This window comes from Phyllostomus hastatus, unplaced genomic scaffold, assembly GCF_019186645.2.
Source record: "Phyllostomus hastatus isolate PE091 unplaced genomic scaffold, TTU_PhHast_1.1 phas_contig_29, whole genome shotgun sequence".
Taxonomy (NCBI): domain Eukaryota; kingdom Metazoa; phylum Chordata; class Mammalia; order Chiroptera; family Phyllostomidae; genus Phyllostomus; species Phyllostomus hastatus.
In genome coordinates this window covers 882,086-895,586 of record NW_025333835.1, presented here as the reverse complement: position 1 = coordinate 895,586, position 13,501 = coordinate 882,086, and the positions used below count along the sequence as shown (strand labels likewise).

Genomic DNA, 13,501 nt, shown 5'->3' with positions numbered 1-13,501 from the left:
TTGTTGGAGGGACCCACAAGGTACGAAAAGATACACAAACCCACCCACTCAGGAATCAGCACGAGAAGAATCAATTTGCCTGTGGGTAGCAGTGGATGTTACTGAAAGCCAACAGAAATCTGGCTTTGTCCCCTCTGTGTCCCCTCCCTGACATACAGTGCCACAAAGCAGCAATGTGGGTTGCCCCAGCCTGGTGAATACATAAGGCTTTGCCCCTTACTATGTAACAGGCATGCTGAGATAAAAAAAAGTATGGCCCAAATGAAAGCACAGATCAAACCTCCAGAAAAAAATACAACTAAGCAATCAAGAGACAGACAACCTAACAGATGCAACACTGGTAATCAGGATGCTCACAGAATTGGTTGAGCATGGTCACAAAATAGAGAAAAAAGTGAAGGCTATGAAAAGTGAACTAAATGAAAATGTACAAGGACCCAACAGTGAAGGGAAGGAAACCAGGACTCCAATCAATAGTTTGGACCACAAGGAAGAAAGAAACATTCAACCAGAACAGAATGAAAAAACAAGAATTCAAAAAAAATGAAGACAGGCTTAGGAACCTCCAGAACATCATTAAACATTCCAACATCCAAATCATAGGGGTGCCAGAAGGAGAAGAGGAAGAGCAAGAAATTGAAAACATATTTGAACAAATAATGAAGGAGAACTTCTCTAATCTGGAAAAGGAAATAGACTTCCAGGAAGTCCAGGAAGCTCAGAGAGTCCCAAAGAAGTTGGACCCAAGGAAGCACACACAAAGGCACATCATAAGTATATCACCCAAAATTAAAAGATAAGGAGAGAATCTTAAAAGCAGCGAGAGAAAAGGAGACAGTTACCTACAGGGAGCTCCCATAAGACTATCAGCTGATTTCTCAAAAGAAAGTTTGCAAGCAAGAATAGGCTGGAAAGAAGTTTTCAAAATCATGAGAAACAAGATCCTACATCCAAGATTACTCTATCCAGCAAAGCCATAATTTGTAATGGAAGGACAGATAAAGTGCTTCCCAAATAAGGTCAAGTTAAAGGAGTTCATCATCACCAAGCCCTTATGATATGAAATGTTAAAGGGACTTATCTAAGAAAAAGAAGATGATCGAAGATATGAACAGTAAAATGACAACAAACTCACAACTATCAACAACTGAACCTAAAAAGGACAAAAACAAAAACAAACTAAGCAAATAACTAGAACAGGAATGGAATCACAGAAATGGAAACCACATGGAAGGTTATCAACAGGTAGGGGGCAGAGGGAGAATGGGGGAAAAGGTACAGGGAATAAGAAGCATAAATGGTAGGTAAAAAACAGACAGGAGGAGGTTAAGAATAGTATGGGAAATGGAGAAGCCAAAGACTTATATGTACAACCCATGGACATGAACTAAGGTGGGGGAATGGTGGTGGGAGGGGGTGTACAGGGCAGAGGGGAATAAAGCAGGGGAAAGAAGTGGGTCAACTGTAATAGCATAATCAATAAAATATACTTAAAAATATATTGTACTACTTCATATGAAATAAAAGAATCTTACAACACTGAAAAATACATACATATATACATACATATATACCATTTCCATAACAACATCTAGACCAGTGTTTGACCTAATGTCTTGTCTTGGCACTGTGGCCTAGTTGGTTTGTCATATAATTGGCCATCATGCACTCCTGCAGATTTATGCAGGGAGGCTAGTGCCCTCTGCATTGAGGTTGGGAGAGTCTTACATAGACAGAAATGTCAGGTAAATTTATTAGTGATGTGTGTTTCTGTCAAGGGCAAAACATCTCTTTCTGCAGATGAGTGCCCGATCCCTGACTCTGCAGCCTCCACAGCACACCCCAGCTCTCAGCTCCATGTCTACAAAGGGAGAGCAGAGAGCTCCTGCATGGATGAACAGGGAGAGAGAGTGCTGGGGAGCCAGGCCTGGAGAGGTATGTCCCCTGCTCCAGCTCATGGGCCCCCTTCAGGAGGACTCAAAAGGGGTCCACAGAGCCTCCTGACATTGCTTCAGCCCCAGGGACACACAAACTAAGCAGAGTGATGCAGGGAGAGTGAGCAGGTTCCCTTGGGTGGCTGGCCACCTCTGTCATGGTGGCTGGGCCTGGCACCCATCACTCTCAATCAGGGACATGGCCTGGACATAGGTGACCACTTGCCTCCTAGAGTCCTATCAGGGCTTTCCCAGGGCCACAGTCATCTCCAATGGCCAGCCTTCCTCTCCCAAACTAGGAGCCATATCTCAAGAGAACTGTATGTTGTTCTGAACACCAAGGTGGCATTAAGTAAAGATGGGAAGACTGGAGGAAAATAATTGACTGTGGTCATTACATTTTCTGGTGGCTGTGCTCAACACTAAGATACATGCCTGAACAGCACAGCCCAGGTTGGAGACACCATCAGTTCAGCTGGTGGGGTACCATCCCCTGTCTGATGTACAGCTGCTGCTGTTCTCCTGGGGGCTTTTTGACACCCCCTCCCCTCAGAGCTTCGAGCTTTGGAATAGGGAGCAGTGTGAAGGCAGGAACCTCATTGGCAAAGTTTGCAGCCCCATCATCAATCCATGTGGGACCCAGAACAGGTGCTGGTTGGCATCTGTGGGATGCACTGCTTCCAGCTTCCCCAGGGCCTTAGACATGTCCTCTCATGTACTCACAGATTTTTCTGCTTAAGATCCTTACTTCCCACAGGCCAAATCCAATCTTTTCAGTTCTTTATAGTCTCACTTCTAATTTCTGACTGATGGTCCTAGGTCTGAGTTTTATGTGAAACATTCTTGAGTCCCTGTGAGATAAAAGGCATGCCTCTAGCTCCTTTTGGATGGAGTGTCACTTTTCTCCCCTCATCTACTTTCATAAAGCTCTGCTTCCTGGCCTGGCTGGTTTACCACATGGGTGCAAGGTAGGGGCCAAACTCATCCTTCTGGGACCTCCTCCTGCTTAGTCCATCCTCCAGCCTGAGGGTGGTGTAAGAGGTGCCCCAAGTTTGTCCTTTGTCCTCTGCCACTACTCATGAGTGGGCAATGGCTCCACATAGACTTGCAGTTCTTGCTGCACTTCACTGACTCCAGAGATGCACTGGCAGAAAAGGGGGTAGTCCCTCTAGACATATGAAGGCCCTATGCAAGGAGAATGTGCTCCCTCTTGTCTGACTCTCCTCTCCTGAACTTTCCCATCATCCCCTCTAAACTCTCACTCTAAAATCCTCCTCTGGCAGCTGGGCATACCTCCAACTTTGCTCTCATTTGGTTGATATTTTGGAACATCCTCTAGGCTCCAGGCCATTACCAGACTATAGATAGCACCAGAACTGCAGATGGCACCTAACACTCTGCATTGTAAATTTCTGGTGACAACCAGAATGGAAGCCTGGAGTTGGTGCTGCCCTGGTTCCTATCAGAAACTCCAGGCCCAATAGGTAAACAGGTTGATCTCTAAGTTTCCTTATATACAGAGAAAGGGAGGCAAGAATCTCTTCATCCAGAATTTGACAAAGCAGGTAATATACAATGGACCACATTCATAACCCATAGTAGCCAAGGCTTTCAGGCCTGAGGACAGCCCCAGCCCCAGCCAGGTCTCTGGTTTTGCCCACAGCCCAGTCACTGGACCTGGTTGTTGGGAACTGCCCTGACTGGTATCAGAGGCTGAAACCCCCGCCTAGGCTAAAGCTAAGTGAACGCCCTTGGAACCGTGAGCCAGCAAGGAGACAAAAGCTTGTCTTCCTGGCAGGAATGCTGCTTCTGCTGCTTTATTCATAACTGAACCCCAAAAAGCTTGGTCGGTTAGCCAAAGACGGGTAAGATTCCCCACGGGGGGAACGACCTAAGCCGGGCACGATCACTTTGGGAGGCCCCCCAAAAGAAGGACTTGGGGGGGCTGCAGCAAAAGGGGGGTGATGGACCCTTGCTCCTCGGATTTGACATAGCCTGAGTTCTCAGCGTCTGGGAAAAAAAAACCTCCTTGTCTCCCAGTTGCCTTAGTTCCCTTGCTCCACCTAAGCCTGAAACAATGACAGGGTGGTGCAGCTCGGTACTGAGAAGTGCGGATTCCCCAGGGTGATCAGGCCTAAGAAAGAACATGTAAATTACTGTGAAACCTCCTTTGTTTAGAATGCTCTCAGTTGAATGAGAAGGGTCTTAGGAGGAAGTTATTTTGTTCCTCAATCTTACAGCTCTTTGACCCCCAACTCAATAGACCGGCAGAGTTCTTTGTTTTCTATGGTTCCTTACTTCCCCCTAATGAGTACTGTACTTTACCTGAATTATTATGCAAAATGAGCCCAATAAAAGCAGGTATGGACGGTAAATCGGTGCGCTCCTCACTAGAAGGGGTGGCCATTTCGTCCCTACTTCTCCACAGAAACTAGTTTGTCTCTGTGCATGTTTTTTCTCGCGTGTTTATCGTCGAGCCATCCACAGCATTCTGTGGTCACTGCTGGCCGGTGACCCACGCGCAACACCTGGTCTCTGCAAATAGTAGCCATGCCCATCAGGCTTGGGGCCACTCACAGCCTGGTCCCCACACATAGCTCCTGTGGACTTAAAATAGAAAGGTGATGTGAAATATCTAGATATTTGGTTTGCCGGCTGGGAACACAGGCCCTAGCATTTTGTAGTGTGTGAAAGACAGTCCTGTCAGTTCTTCCTTTACCTTGCTCTGAAATCTGCTGAGCTAGGGCAGTGAGCAGACCCAGGGAGACATCCATCATTTTCTCCCAGTTCACAGTGACTCCTGATAACACATCTCTGGAATGGGTCACTGCCTGCTTTGCCCACCAGCACCTTCTTCACCCAACAGTTAAGGGAAGGAGGTTTCAGGGAAAGGTGTTATCAGACACCCCTTTTGGCTTCTTCTTTTCAGGGCAGAGAAATGAACTGCAGTGAGAGTCAGGTACTCTACAACTAAAATTTTCCCCACCTGAACATGAGGGGAAAATATGATGCTCAGTTCTTAATATACTGCAGGAATGGAGGAGGAAGCATTGGTGTGGACAATTGAAAAGTGCTGGACATCCAAGCCCCAGTGAGAATTCTGAGGAGAATGAGTGAAGGAGTCTGTTTTAAAACAAGTGTGTTATTATTCAGGTATGGCAAGACCAATGGATCAGGAGATGATTGCCATTGAAAAGTTAATTTGTTTCTCCCAGTTCTCAAGAGAAGGAGGCATACCATGCCATGGGAGCAAGAGTTACACGGAGAGGCAACAGGATCAATCAGGAGGCAGAGAGAGTGAGAGAGGAATGTGGGCAAGAACCTTTATTATGTTTGCACAAGAAAAATGGGTGAGGTATGTAAACTGGTTTAGGAGTCCCTAGTTAGAATAATTCAGCAGGCTCTGAGGTGTAGGTGCTGGCCCTATTTGTCTGGCACCTGGCCCTGAGGTGATTAGTGGCTCTGAGTATTGAAAGCCATAAAGTATGTGGGGGGTGGGGGATGGGGTGGTGGGGTGGTGGTGGATAATCCTCTGGATTATTTGTTTTGCTCCTGAAAGGAGCACTCACAGAGGGGTTGCTATCTCTAGGAATTAGCTAAATTTGGAAGTCACACTCTCTTGCAGGTTAACAAGATGTCAACCTTAGAAGTACAAGATCAGAAGTACAGAATAAAAAGACATGATTAATACATCATTTCTATTTGTTCTCCAGTTTCTTTATTTCTTTTTTTTTTTGATTTCACATAAGTGAGATCACACAGTACTTATGTATCTGACTTATTTTACTCACCATAATGCTCTCAAAATTTATCCATGTTGTTGCAAAAAGGCAAGATTTTCTTATTTTACATGGCTTAATAATATTTTTGTATATATACCATGTTATCTTTACCCAATCATTCACTGACAGACATTTAGGTTATTTTCATAGCTTGGCTATTGTGATTTATTCTGTTTTTCATTTTTTGTTTTGTTTTTTGATGCTTTGACTGTACGTATAATCTTTATAAGCTTGAATTTTTAAAACATTTTTTATTGTTGTTCAAGTACAGTTTTTTGCCTTTCCCCCACCCCTCCCCACCACCCTAAACTTTCCCTAAAATATTTTCTAATATAAATTTTTGAATTAAAAAATTAATTTAGAAATAAAATAATTCAGTTCTACAGTTCCACCTTTGCTAGGTTTTCCCTTTCATCTCCCAGATGTCTGCAAGGCTACAGACAATGCTGCTCAAAGCTGATTCCAACAACCAGCAGCATCAGTATCACCTGGGAGTTTATGAGAAGTGCAGATTCCCAGGTCTCCCTCTTTCCCCAGACCTGCCAATCAGAATTTCTGGGTGGGAACAGATTTGTTTTAAAGAAGCTTCCTGGAGATTCTCAAGCTTGAGGACTCGCTGGCTTGAGAGAACTGCCTCACAACCACAGTCTCACTGTCCTTCCTTTGTGATGATGATCCAGAGAAATTAAAAAATGCAAGAATTTTGAAGACAGATCAGTATCACCACTTGCTGCACATTAAGATTTCCTGGGAGTATGAAAGATCACCAATGTTTGGTCTCCATCTGGAGAGATTCAGATTTAATTGGTCTGGGGTGCAGCGAAGATGTGGAGAATTTTTTTTTTATTCCTCTGGTAATTCTAATTTGCAACCCTAGTTGAGAAGTGAGCAAGAGAACAAAGGATTTGGCTGAAAAAAAAAATAATAATAAATTGGTGGTCTTGCTCACCCCCTGCTGGCAGGAGGCTATATAAATCATTTCCCAGCCATTTAGGAGACTTCAGAAAGGTGAAAAGAGGTGCCGGTTTCCAATGTGTTCACAGCATACATCTGAAGTCCTGTTGATGTCTGCACAAGAAATGCCCTTCCAAGAGAAATGCCTGATTAAGTCCCTAATTCTATTTCAAAGACCACACCACCTGTAATTTATGTAACAGACTCTCAAAGAGCATTTATTATGTGCCATTCACTGATCTAAACACTTCACAAACAGTCCGTTCTTACAGTTGTCCTTTGAAGTCAGTACTGTTGTTACTTTTAATTTGCTAATGGGGAAACTGAAGCACAGGGAGGCTAGTAGTTTGCCTCAGCTATTAAGGGGAGGAGCCTGAGTTTAAGCCACAACAGCCGGCTCCAGATCTGTGGTTTTAAACACATCATTGTCTTGCTGCCTTTAACTGATTTTTCTGGCCTGTTTCCTGAAATACCCCGGCATTTAGAATCTATTATGTGCCAGACACAACATCCCCATTTTACCCAAGAGAAAAATGAGTCTCAAGAAGTCCCATACATGGTTTTGGATGGATCCTAGACCTCACAATTTCCTGGATCCAAGTCAGTCACTGAAATATTTCAGAGATCTACATTCATATCCTGCTCTTGCCTCCATCCCTGCTGTGTGGCTTTGGGTGACTTACTTCATTCACATATTTGAGCCTCTATTTGCCCATCAGAAAAACAAACACAATACCCATCCCTAAGTCATGAAGTTACAATGAGATTTATCCATTCCAAACCATTATCTAATATCCTCTTGTTATAGAACAGGTGGTGGGGGGGGCGATTATTATACCACCAGGGATACCAAAAACTGTTACAGAACACACCCACACACACAGGGCCAAGGGGGGCAGGATACACAATTATCAAAAGGATCCCCCACTAGGTTCGTTTGTCCACTGCCTTAGGAAAGACATCTCTCAATGCCAGAGATTTGTGAAAAGGAAAGGAAATGCTTATTTAAAAGCTATACAGACTTAAAGTTGTGACCTAATGTCTTCATTAAAATATCAAAGTCCTTTTGGATACCCACAGACATCCATCCTCTGCTTCCTTCTCTCTCTGACCTTATTTGGGGTACCATATCTCAGGAAAAGAAGCAAACATCTGTGATTCATTCTCCTGACACCATCAGCTGTGTCACCGTCCAGGCAAGATCTCCAATTAATCCAAAGCCATGTGGCAGCTTCTCATGGCCTACTGGCAAGAGTTCTTTGTACCCATTTTACAGGCAAAGTCTCTCCTGCTTCCCAGGCCATGGCCAAAGGGAGCACCCCAAAGCCATGTAGTCCTCTTCCACCAAAGCTGCAGGGGTCTCCACTCTGGCCAAAACCACATGGTTCTTTTTGGCAAAGCTGCGAGGAGTGGGGGCGGGGGTCTCCACTCTAACAAAGCCAAGTGGCGGTCCTCTGCTAAAGCTGCATGGTGATTCTCTTTCACATGGCTGTGGGAGTCCCCATTCTGACCAAAGCCACGTGGTTCTGTTTTCACCAAAGCTGCGGGGGTCTACACTTGGGTGAAACCAAGTGGATCTCTCCTCTATTGCCACAGCTGTGTGGTCCCCTCTTTAATGACTGCCAAGTCTGAGTATAAATCCCCACACCAATCTTCCTCTGCAGCCCCATTTCTGACTTCTACCATAACCGGCTACACTTGCCAGCACTCCCATATCCTTCCAGCTTTACTGGGTTGCCACAGTGAGTCTGGGCAGGTGTGGCCCCATGGCATGGAGCCAATAATCTCCAACCTCTCATGCAGGCACTGTAACCTGGGGGACCTGCCTCCCAGTTACATCTTGGGTAGAAGTCACTCTCTTCTCCCTGGCTAAAGCATGGCCACAGCTATTTAACATATCTATGTTAAACATTATAGATATGTTAAATGACCATGCCAGAGGTTATTTAGCTGCAAAGCTGTTGCTATACAAAACAGCCCTGAATGTTCCTACTCCATGTGTCCCTTTCTTCCCCCAATTCACACCTGTGGGGGAAGTGGTGAGGACATCCTAATATTTTCTGGCCACCTTGAGTTCTGGCCTCCATTCCAAATTCCTATTTGGGGCCCCCTTCTTGGCTGCACCCTTATCACTCTGACTTGCCACAATGATTCTTTAAAGAGAAAAAAATATTTATTAATGTTTTATTTTTGGCTGTAACCTAAATTCACCAAAATACTTTTTCACAGGGTCAAAGGTTTCTCCTGCGTATGTGTTGAATAAGGTGGAGTTCTGGGAGACACCCTTTCTGCACAGAGTTGAATCACATCAGTACAAATGGCTGGGCCCTGAGCACAGTCTATTCAATTCTTTATGGAATAGTCCCTCTGAATTATATGTGGCTTTCTAATATGCTGATGCTTAAAACTCCATTACAGCTTCACAATCATTAGTATGGCTATAATAAAAAAAACCCCACAAAATAACAACTGTTGACAAGGATATGGAGAAAGGGGAAGCCTCTACATTGCTAGTGGGAATGTAAAATGGCATAGCTGCTGTGGAAAACAGTGTGATCATTCCTCAAAAAGTTAAAAATAGAATTACCATATAATCAAGCAATCCCACTTCTAGGTATATAAAAGCAGATTCCAAAGAGACATTCATACACCCATGTTCACAGCAGCATTATTCACAATAAACATCCGCAAAGTGGAAGCAACTCAAGTGTTCATCAACAGATACATGGATGATTGTTACAGAACACAGGGGGCAAAGGGCAATATACTATAACTGAAAGGACCCCCTACTGGGCTCAATTGTCTGTCGCCTTATAGGAAAGACATCTCTCAATGCCAGAGATTTGTGAAAAGGAAAGGAAATGCTTATTTAAAAGCTATACAGACTTTAAGGAGTGACCTAACGTCTTCATTAAAATATCAAAGTCCTTCAGGATACCCATAGACACCCACAGTGCTTCCTTCTTCCCCTGCCCTAATTATTCAGGGTACCATAACTCAGGAAAAGAAGCAAACATCTGTGATTCATTCTCCTGACACTGTCAGCTGTGTCACCATCCAGGCAGGATCTCCAATTAATCCAAAGCCATGTGGCAGCTTCTCATGACCTACTGGCAAGAGTTCTTTCACCCTTCTTCCAGGCAAAGTCTCTCCTGCTTCCCAAGCCACGTGGTCAAAGGGAGCATCCCAAAGCCATGTGGTCCTCTTCTACCAGAGCTGCAGGGGTCCCCACTCTGGCAAAGCTGCGTGGATCTCCCTGCAAAGCTGCGGGGATGCAGGGGGGTCACCACTCTGCCAAAGCTGAGTGGCAATTTTCTGCTAAAGCCACATGGTGGTTTCCCCTACTGAAGCTGCAGGGGTCCCTACTCTGCCAGAAGCACGTGGCTCTCTCCGACATGGCCACAGCCATGTGGTCCTCTCCACAATGCTACAGCCATGTGGCTCTCTCTGCACTGGCTGTGGTCCTCTCTTCAATGGCTGCCGAGTCTGGGTTTAAATCCCCATGCCAATCCTCCTCTGCAGCCACATTTCTGACTCCTCCCGCAATCAGCTACACTTGCCAGCACTCCCATATCCTTCCAGCTTTACTGGGTTGCCATAGTAAGTGTGGGCAGGTGTGGCCCCATGGCATGGAGCCAATAATCTCCAACCTCTCATGCAGGCACTGTAACTTGGGGGATCTGTCCCCCAGTTACATCTTGGGTGGAAGTCACTCCCTTCTCCCTGGCTCAAAGCATGGCCACAGCTATTTAACACATCTATGCATATGCAACGAGTTAAAGGCTACAGATATGTTAAATGACCATGCCAGAGGTTAGCTGCAAAGCTGTTGCTATACAAAACAGCTCTCAATGGCCCTGCTCCATGTGTCCCTTCCCCCAACTCACACCTGTGTCCGGGAAGGGGTGAGGACATCCTAATATTTCCTAGACACCTTGAGTTCTGGACCCCATTCCAAATTCTTATTTGGGGCCACCCTCTTGGCTGTACCCTGATGCATTATCACGATGTAGTCCATCCATATACTGGAATGTTAACCAGCCTTTAGAATTAAGGAAAGTCTAACACCTGATATAACACAGATGAGCCTTGAGAATGGAACTTGAGGGCATTATACAAAGTGAAATAAATCACGCAAAAACAAATACTGTATTTTCTCACTTATGTATGAAATTTTGAAAAGCTCAAATAATAGAAACAGAGTAGAGTGGTGGTTACCAGGGCCTGGGCATGGGGGAAATAGGGAGATTTGGGTCGAAGGGTACAAACTTTCTGTTAGTTATAAGATGAGTAAGTTCTGGGGATCTAATGACAGCAAGGTGATTATAATTGATAATACTGTATTATATACTTGGATGTTACTAAGAGTAGACTTGAAATGTCCTTACCACAAAAAAAGAAATTGTAATTATATGAGCTGATGGAGGTGATAGCTAACTCTAAGGTGGTTATTATTTTGTAATGATAATGTGTGTCAAATCAACACATTATGTATGTATGTGCATCATATCTCAATAAAGCCTAGAGGGAAATGTACTTGGACCCTCAGGAAATAGCTGAGTAAAGAGTATTTCCAAAACATGCATTAGACCACACACAAAATTAATTAATTAGTCAACTAATTAAAAAACTTAACCTCACTCTATGACCAGGGTAATAAATCACCATACAACCAGTAAATTAATTTTTTCACTTTGATATCCTCATGACACATTCAGGACTAGAGTAGAAATCAGAAAGACTTCCAGGAGGAGGAGGTATCCCATTGAGATTTGAAGAGGCAAATTCCTGCTGTGCAGGAATGGGTAAGTAAGGTTTTTCCAGGCAGCAGGGAGAGCAGAAGAGTCAAAGAACCTATTGCAGCAGTGTCTGACTCTCCTTGCTCCCCATGCTAGGTTGGCTCCTGTGTCCTTTTGGAAACCAGAAAGCCATTCTAGCTGACCACCATCTGATTGATTTTCCAATGAGGTTTGTGATCAGCTCTCAATACCGCACTATAAATAACTTTGAGACAAGGCAGCAAGCAAAAGATTCCTGAGTCTTACTAATTCTGGAGTAGGAAGCTGGGTCAGAAATCCCTCTTCCTCCAAATCTGGCACTTTGGTATAAATGCAGCATGGATGAGTACCCTAGGAGCTTTCTGAGGCAGGGAGGGGCACCACACCCACCACTGCATTGTAAAATCTTCTTAAAGGGACAGCAGGAAGGTTGATGACATACACTAGCACCCTCTACTCTCTGCCAATGCTTGGCCCTGACTCAGCCTCAGCTATTTCTCCCCATTACCACACATCCCAGAGAAAAGTGGTCAGCTTTGCCCAGCAACCCACCCAGCCACATGTAGCCATAGATGCAAATCATAATCCTTCAGAGCCCCAGTGCTCCCCAGAGGCTGCATAGCACAGTCTGAAACACAGCTCAATCCTGGTGAAAAAGACCCTGTAGCAGGATGCCTTCAGCATGGTGGGTGGCAGATTGCCACCAAAGACTGGTGCAGTGGTCATTGACATGAGCACAGGCACCTGTAAGGTGGGCTTCCTGGGGCAGACCTGGCTCACCTACACCATGGCCACCATTGTTGGTTTCCAGTCCAAGAAATCAGCTACCACAGGGTTCTTTCAGAACTAATCCTGGAGCAGGAGGTAAGGAAAGACATGGGGGTCAACTGGGACAAGGCCAAGTTCATCTGGCACCACCTGCTGGACCAAGACCTATACATGGCCACCCCAGACCACCTGCTGCTGTTCTTCCACCAACCTTTGGCCTCACTACCAATTTTTGAATCTGGTGAAGGTGGCCTTCAAGTTACTGTGTTCCCTTACCATGTACGTGGCTTCCCAGCAGGTGCTGCTTGTTTGTGCACATGGGCAGGTTGGCAGGCTGGTAGCAGTCATAGGGTCACCTGCATGGTGTTTATCTTCTAGAGCTACCAACTTCCCCCAAGAGTATGGACCCGGTGGGCATCCATTTAACCACTTTCCTAGCAAAATGCTGCTGGGCTCCAGCTTGCCATGGGGCAGCAGGACCTGGAGGAACATCTAGCACTGCTGTTGTTACATGGCTCTTGACTTCCAGAAGGAGCAGAGCCAGACCAAACTGGAATGCCGGAAGAGCCTGAAGCTGCCCCAGTGACAGTTGGTCTCTGAGCAAAGAGCAATTACAATGCCCAGAGCTGCTGTTCAACCCCCCAGAGATCCCAGGGCTGTCACCTGTGGGTGTTTCCACCATGGCCAGTCTTCCCTAGGTTCTCCCTAAGGTGCAGGTGGATGTGGCCCAGAATGTGCTGTTTTGCAGGGGCTTCTCACTCTTCCTAGGGTTACACGGCCACTTCTGGGTCAAGCTGCTGCACAGTCTGCCCTCTGAAGAGCACATGGTAGTGATGACTCAGCCCACCTGGAATTTCTCTGTGTGGATCAGGGCTCCATACTGGCCTCATTGCCCCTCCAGTCCTGCTCCTATAGAGCATTGGGTATAGCAAATGCTACTGATGAGGGGTGAAGGTGGGAGGACAGTAAAACTTCTGCTAACTAGTTGGCTCCATTCTGCCTTCTCCCAGGGTATTGTCTGGTCTAGTCCTGGACCCAAAGAGACATAGGTCCACTAACGCTGTCAAACCTAACTCCAGTGATCTGTAACTGCATCCCCCAAGGCACTCTTAGCTTGGGATTCCACCCAAGTCCCCAAAACATGCACAGATTTGAACCCCCTATTTTCACCCCCATGATCTGTTGCTTTTGATATAGTTCTCCAAGATTTCCCTGGGCTCTAAACCCCCTAATTCAGCCTATCTCCTTCAAGGATCCCCAGCCCATCCCTGTAACCTGTTCCTCT

At 45.4% G+C, this 13,501-nt stretch overlaps 1 pseudogene; it reads left to right on the top strand.

Annotated features, from left to right (window-relative positions):
- Positions 1-12,022: 12,022 nt before the first annotated feature.
- On the top strand, positions 12,023-13,168 carry LOC123818667 (annotated as a pseudogene).
- The last annotated feature ends 333 nt before the right edge of the window (positions 13,169-13,501 follow it).